The sequence below is a fragment of the Gobius niger genome, assembly GCF_951799975.1.
Source record: "Gobius niger genome assembly, chromosome: 12".
Classification (NCBI taxonomy): domain Eukaryota; kingdom Metazoa; phylum Chordata; class Actinopteri; order Gobiiformes; family Gobiidae; genus Gobius; species Gobius niger.
In genome coordinates this window covers 27,665,493-27,671,597 of record NC_136863.1, presented here as the reverse complement: position 1 = coordinate 27,671,597, position 6,105 = coordinate 27,665,493, and positions in this window count along the sequence as shown.

The window sequence follows — 6,105 nt, the reverse complement described above, 5'->3', positions numbered from 1 at the left end:
AAAGATATCCAAAATCCAGATCCAGATCCTGACTTTCGCACCACCGGCTTCTGACTTCGCACCCCAGCTCCGCACCCCAGCTCCGCACCCCAGCTTTTGACTTCGCACCCCAGCTTCTGACTTCGCACCCCAGCTTCTGACTTCGCACCCCAGATTCTGACTTCGCACCCCAGCTCCTGACTTCGCACCCCAGATCCTGACTTCGCACCCTAGCTTCTGACTTCGCACCCCAGCTTCTGACTTCGCACCCCAGCTCCTGACTTCACACCCCAGATCCTGACTTCGCACCCCAGCTTTTGACTTTGCACCCCAGCTTCTGACTTCGCACCCCAGCTTCTGACTTCGCACCCCAGCCCCTGACTTCGCACCGCAGCTTCTGACTTCGCACCCCAGTTCCTGACCACGCACCCCAGCTTCTGACTTCGCACCCCAGCTCCTGACTTCGCACCCCAGCTCCTGACTTCGCACCCCAGCTTCTGACTTCGCAGCCCAGCTTCTGACGTCGCACCCCACTATCTGACTTCGCACCCCAGCTCCTGACTTCGCACCCCAGCTCCTGACGTCGCACCCCAGCTCCTGACTTCGCACCCCAGCTCCGCAACCCAGCTCCTGACTTCGCAACCCAGCATCTGACTTCGAAACCCCAGCTTCTGACTTCGCACCCCAGCATCTGACTTCGCACCCCAGCATCTGACTTCGCACACCCAGCTTCTGACTTCGCACCCCAGCATCTGACTTCGCACCCCAGCATCTGACTTCGCACACCCAGCTTCTGACTTCACACCCCAGCCCCTGACTTCGCACCCCAGCTTCTGACTTCGCACCCCAGTTCCTGACCACGCACCCCAGCTCCATAAAAAAAAAGAATAAAATAAAATATGATTATCAAAGATATCCAAAATCCACTCATAAAACAATGACAGGCTGACATGACATAGCTGCATAACACTAAGAGAGGATAATATTTTTAACTCATGGCTGAAGTCAACTTTCTCCAGCTCTTCCAAGGTTGGCAAAAATGCATTTAAAAATGCATGAGATTGTTCCTTTATGAGCGGGGAAATATACGTCTCACCTTTTTCACCTCGATCCGTTTTCATGCCTGAATAATAGATCGCAGCGAAAAAAAAAAAAAAAAGAACTATGAACTAGTTCATTTTTGGAACTATGAACGAACTATTAATTATATACAATTATGAACTATGAACGAACTAGTTCATTTTGAAATTTGTGAACTGAACTTTGAACTAGTTCATGTAGAAAATGAACTTTCCCAACACTGCAAAGCAGAGGCTGTCAGTCCAGGATTTACCAACGATCCACTCCTCAGACTAAAGGAACATCACAGAGGAAACAGAGAAGCTTTGTCTCTGAGTTTTGCAGTTTGTCGTGTCAACAGAGGCTCAGTCTGAGTCAGTGTTTAAGCTTGTTGAGCCGCATTTTGTAATGACACCGCATTATGAACGACAACACAAAATGTAATGTGTTCACTTCTTTGTGTAATAAATCCACATTTTGGAACAATTTCCTAATTTAGCTTTACCTTACTATTTAAAGGGATAAAATGTGCGGCAACTAATACTGATTTTATAATTTCTGAAACACCTACAAACTCATCATGGCAAGGCAAATGTCTGGGACCCCTAACAGTCAAGGGCCCCCATGAACCAACCCGTTACTCAGAAGCCTGCAGTAAACACTTGATAAACACAGTCTTCCTGGTGCAGTTACATCATCTCTCCACCATTGCTCCGTGGCGCTGTTCATCCCCATCCTGCTGCTTCTTTAATGAGTCATGGTTCCCTAATGTTAACTTATAATGAGCAGTGGACAGACTGTTCTATGGCTCCACCTGATTATATTTCTAACAGTGAAACCAGTTAATTGTAACACTCTTCATGACTTAAAGAACCTCAGCTTCTGTTCTGAGGAAAACTTATGTAGAGAACTGCATTATGGGAGTTGTCAGGTGACCCGCTCCTGCCCAAATGACGTCCTCTCTCCCAGTGTGCAATACACCAAGTGACCACCAGAGGGCCCCCTACCGACATTCTTGCTTGGGGCCCCTTGGTACCCTTTGTTACTCATTAATAAGAGGCTAAATCATGATTGCCTCTATTGTTCAGTTAATTATACAATATGCCCAAACTGTTTTCCTAAACCTCACCGTTTCTATCCCAGTCCCTTTACCAGACTGACGGATGCTGCACATTTGCCACTGTACTTTCTGTTTAGAAACATGTAAACAATGGTTAGTAAACTGTGTGAAGGTCTTATAAATGATGAATTAAGTATTTTAACAGAGCATTACTAACAGTTTGATAGTGTGCAGTGATCAGTTTTGTCACTGAATGAGTTGAGAGAGTTAATTGCAAAATGTGGTTTTACTACACAATAGCAAAAAAGCCACAAAAACACAACAAAAAAGCAATGAAAATCAGCAAATAATTGACAAAAAAGTCACACAAAACATGGCAATGAAAAAGTAACAAAAACTGACAAAAAAAAGACAAAATGCAGCGACAACGTGACAACAAAGTAACAATCACTTTTGTAGGTCTTTTCAAATGAGGTGTTTCTCTGGCCTATAAGCTGTAAGCTCCAGTCGAAAGCATTTAGATTTGGATAAAGCCGAACTGAAGAAAATGCGCTCGGTTAAGAGGTTAACAAGCTGCACAAGACCGTAGCATCTTGCCGCGGTTAGCATTTAGCATGAACACAATAACCACATGTGCAGCTCACATCAATGAACCATCTGAGGAGTCACAGCTCAGCTCTGACCTCTGTCACATGTTAGTATGTTCTATCCAAGGCCAGATGTTTGGAGTATGGGTCAGGGCTTTCTCTGGGAGATGTTTGTGTGACCTGTGGCTCAGCAGCTGCAGTTAATGTCCACAAATGTTCTCCAGGAAAGAAACTCTCCAGGCTCTTTATAAGGATCACATCCTAAGTTTACAGTTTTATGTAAATCTCCGCTCTGTTCATCGACATGAGCTGCTAGTGATGGATGCAGCAGAGCATCTTGACTTCAGTCAGTGAGAGGCAGATTGATATGAAATACAAGCCAGAGGCCAATATAACGTAATGTAAAAGTCACGTGACTGAAGTATGAAGAGTCTCACACTCGAGTGAAGCAAAACGAAACAATTAAAAGTGCGAGACAAGACACAAAACCACACACCACGCTATAGATGTAAAGATTTGTGTCTCATGCGAAACCCACCCATGACATCGAAACGTATAACCATGAATGCCCCTGCAGCGGAGCTCTAATTGTTAGTAAAACAAAGGCATTATGACATCTCACACCACTTCACTTGACTTTACTTGTTCCCAAAGGTGGAGTTGTTTGGCAGCAATGAAGCAAGGGCTGGCATTCAGACAGAGACAACCAAATGAGTTACCACGAACAAAGATTAACTCGACAGTTTGTTGAGCACAATAATTAAAAATTGATGAAGGAATAAAGCTATTACATCTAAATAAGATTAAGGAATTCAAAGCAGAATCATCAGTGGCAAAAAATGGTGTGAAAGCAAAAGCTCCTTTGTCAGTGCTGCCTGGTAGATAAGAGATGAGAATGCTGAAAACGTGCTTTAACTGTTTACACTTTTAGGCTTCGACTCGGGTAATTTACAAAAATACTTTATTCTTCACATCGCATTGGATTACGAAGATGCTGGAGAATAAAATGAGTCAGTCAGTCAGTTGTTTGTCTGAAACAACAGTCCAGCTGAAGTCGGTCCCTGTACGTCTCCAAAACTACCTTTCTCTCGTTAGTTCATGTGCGCTTTAGATTGAGGACATAAAGTGACCACATGAGCGTTTATATCACTGTGACTTGTTAGTTAGCTCTACGTTACAGGGTACACGCTCCTCGTGTTTATGGGCAGATCTAAACGCAGGCTTCCTCCCCGATCTCACATACCTCGTGTGAACTGCACAGAACCCGACAGAGCTGCAATGTCCATGCTCTCAGTTTGTAAATGCAGGACTGCTGCGTGTCTCCAACATCTCTTGTTTTTGCAGCCCTGGTGTTGTGTTTAAGGGCTCTTTGAATCACTGACATCAATCTCATAGACCTGTGATGATTAGTTGTCAGGTAAGTTCAGTTAAGAGAAAAAACTGCTGAAAAAGGACGTTCCACGTTATTAAGCAGATTACCATTTTCAAGCAATAAGGGAAAGAAAAAGGATCTCTCTATTGATGAAAAGCGTGAAATAGTTGAATGCCTTGGTCTAGTGTGAAAAACCTTCGATATGTCATGAAAGATTAAGCTTAATCATCGTACTGATAAGAGATTTGTGGATGATTCAGAGCACACATGGGTTTGTGCCGATAAATGATGGAGTAGTGGATGGTTGGTGAATGGTCACCATGTCCCAACAAGGCTGTGACGTCAGTAAGGAGAGGGCGGAGTCATGTTTTAGGCCAGAATCATGGTGAGAGAGCTGGTCGGCCCCTTTAGGCTCCCTGAAGGTGTGAATATGACCTCTGAAAAGTATGTGGAGTTTCTGACTGACTTTCTTCTATGCTACAAAAAGAAGAGCCGTGTTTTCCCGAACAAGATCATCTTCATGCATGACAACGCACCATGTCCTGCTGTAAAGAATACCTCTGCATCACTGGCTGCTATGGGCATAAAAGGAGAGAAACTCATGATGTGGACCCCCTCCTCCCCTGACCTCAACCCTATTGAGAACCTTTGGAGCTTCAACGAGAAAAACATCTATGAGGGTGGGAGGCAGTTTTCATCCAAACAGCAGCTCTGGGAGGCTATTCTAACATCCTGCAACGAAATCCAAGCAGAAACTGTCCAAAAACTCACAAGTTTAATGGATTTAAGTTTAACACGGGTCTGTTTCAACTCGGCATCGTTTCAGACTTACTTCTTTGTTAAAATTGATGTGCACTGATGTGAGAGAAGAAGACAACAAGTATCAGTCAGTGTCCGCTGATTAGAAGAGGAAAAGCTAAAGGGCTAAAGGCTAAAATTTGGTGGAGAAGTAGACTTGAAAGAATGCAGCACTTCAGCAGAGTTAACCGGGCAAAGGACTCTTAACCTGTTACATACTTAGTTAACCGGGTCACCATGAACATCCCTAATGAGAATCCTGCTGCTCTTTTCCAAACTCTTCTTTGCTTATACAATGATGGACATGTCAAGGCGTTAGATTTTCATAGCAGAATAAATGTGTTTGAATTTGATTTTCATAACCCCAAAGTCTCCTTTCTCTATTCTGAAAATTACCTCGGATTTGCTTCATCAAAGTCTCCTCCGCAGCACTTTCCCCCCTCTCCATTCACCGAGCACTCATCCGGCTTGTCTGACTGTCAAACTTTCCTACCTTTTCTGTGAGCTGTTTGCCTGCGGTGGAGCTAAAAGTGTGGCTGTCATTTGCGCAGGATACAGTCGGATAATGCCATTGAGTCAGAATGAGAGAAAGTGTCGAGCGCCCTCGCCGCATCTGCGTCAGTCTCCTCTGCTCCAAATGCTATCTGTGGAATAAATGAAAATGGAGAAGTGAATCACGGGGCAAGGCTAAAGATAACGCCACCTAAGCACCTCATTGCTTTTGATTCCTTTTCTTTTTTTTTTTTTTGGGGGGGGGGGGGGGGTTTAGTCTTGTGGTAGGAACGACAGAATGAGGGTAAAAAAAGATCTTCCGACTCAGAGAGGAAATATACTTCATGAGGTTCTGAGAGCATTTATTTTCAGTAAATGTGGTGTAAAAACATTGTAGGCGCCGCTATATTTGTTTAATGTCATTGCTATACAGGCTTGACATTAGAAGTTAGAAAACCACAGAAATCACAGAAAAGCCTGTACCTACAAACACACACATTTTGTCCCGGACCCAATGAAATTGAGCTTTCTATCCCCATAATTATTGGGCAAACAGCACAATACTAAAGTATGATGGGGTATGTCTTGTCCGTTTCATGGCATTTATATCATTTCTGTGGTTTCTTTATCATGAACACAGTAGTCTATCTTATATGATGACGTTTAGTGGCCACTGGATGTGCATCCGTCCCCACCACAAGCAGAAAGTTGACTGAATTTGACATAGCATTTAGCTCAGAGGACACGTATGTGCTAGC